Raw genomic sequence first — 1967 nt, 5'->3', positions numbered from 1 at the left:
CTTGGTCCAACCTTTGATCAAAGTTGACCCTTCTAGTGTAAGGATGTTCATCTCCTTGCATCATAGGCAAGTTGAACGCCACCCTCACACTTTCTGGACTAAAATCCAAGTATTTCCCCCGAACCATACTGTTCATACCCTGACCGGGGTCCTCTAACTTGGTAAATCCGCAAGAGGTCCGACCTTGTCCTAAAGCTCACACTCAAAGGTCGGACCTCGGACAAAGAGCAAGGAAGGCCCATTAAAAGGAACGCAGCCCAAACCTAAAGGCCAAAAAGGCCTGGAAAAGGCGGTTCCACAAAGATAGAGATAAACTCCCAAAGATAAGATAAGATAAAGATATCTTATCCAGGGAAGATCACTGCCAACCACTATAAATACACTGGAGCACCCAGGTATGGCATTCATTCCAAATCTACACGTATATCTGCTTGGACCCATGCTAACTTAAGCATCGGAGTGTCATTGCAGGTACAACCACCAACCGTTCTGCATACCTAGCTCAGGTTACCGAACCTCCACCTCGGGCCTCTCCAGACGACCGAGCTACACGTTTCAGGCAAACCCTCGGAACAATACCCAATGTTTCTTACCCTATAATAAGGACAACCAAAGAAAGGTCTTCTTGGGTTCTTATCTGTTCCAGATTCCACAACAATGGCATAAGCTCCACAGTGGCATCTTGGATTCTCCCCTCTTGGAATTCCAAATTTGGGGCCACCTGAAGCACTGCTAGCACTACCATCTCCGCTACCTCTAATAACTCGTCGACGATAAGAACTTGATGAATTCCCTCCACTTGCCATGGTTACACGTTTTCAGAGTAGCACACGAGGATGATTATGACCTTCACACCATTGTTTTAGGATCTAGGGCATCATACAAGAACAAATTTGTAGTTGTATTTCTAGGGACTATTTTGTCTTTCATCCCATGTGGCGTTTAACAGCTGACTCAACACCTTAACATGACACGTTGGACTCCACTGTTAAAATTTGACGGAGGAAACTAACAGGAGGACTAAAATGACGGACGTTTACAAAAGTTGGGGACTAATTACATAATTAAATTTTGTTGGGGACCAAAACGTCCACTTCAAAATTTCTTGGGGACCAATTTGGGTAAATACTCTAAAACTTAAAACTGAAGCTTAATTAAATGACAATTATTTATGGGGTCTGCTTTCTTTCCTTTTGTTTCATAGGTTTAAAGCCTTGTTTGGAATCTTAGAAATGATTCAAAAAGCTTTAAATACAGAAAAATTAGAGACAAACATGCATGCTCTTAAAAATTATTTAATATGTATTTTAAAAAATTTTAAAACTACTCATTGATTTTTTTTTTTTTAGGAAATGGATATTGTTATTTCTGAATTGATAATGCCACTTCCAGTCTAATCAAATTTATTGTTTATGTGTTTTGTATTAAGAATAAAATCTTTCAAACGAAAAAGACATTATCAACTTTAGAGTGATAATGTCTACTTTTATTTTTTTTAATATAACTATAAATATGTTTAAAATAGACATTAAATGGGTTTAAAAGCATGAAAATTTCTTTTTAATTTCTCATTACTAGCAGAGCTTACCAAGTCACAATCATATTAGAAGCACCATATTTATGGCTCTTCACCAATTAATGGTGGAAGGTGCATGTCCGCCATGTCGTGCAATTTTTTGGGTGTTCTTCTTGTGCAATTTAATGGTGAAAATTACATAATACATAAATATTAACCGTAAAATGTTCACAAAATAATAATAATAATAATAATAATAATAATAATAATAATAATAATAATAATAATAATAATAATAATAATAATAATAATAATAATAATAATAATAATAATAATAATAATAATAATAATAATAACCGCAGAATATTATTTGGACAATTAAAATATTTTAATATCACAAATAAATTCAAAAAACAAGTTATTTGTATCCACCAAAGTTTATAACGTTTTG

Source organism: Arachis duranensis, chromosome 8 (genome assembly GCF_000817695.3).
Source record: "Arachis duranensis cultivar V14167 chromosome 8, aradu.V14167.gnm2.J7QH, whole genome shotgun sequence".
NCBI classification, from domain to species: domain Eukaryota; kingdom Viridiplantae; phylum Streptophyta; class Magnoliopsida; order Fabales; family Fabaceae; genus Arachis; species Arachis duranensis.
The sequence above is the reverse complement of the archived record's forward strand: the minus strand, read 5'-3'. Positions refer to the sequence as shown.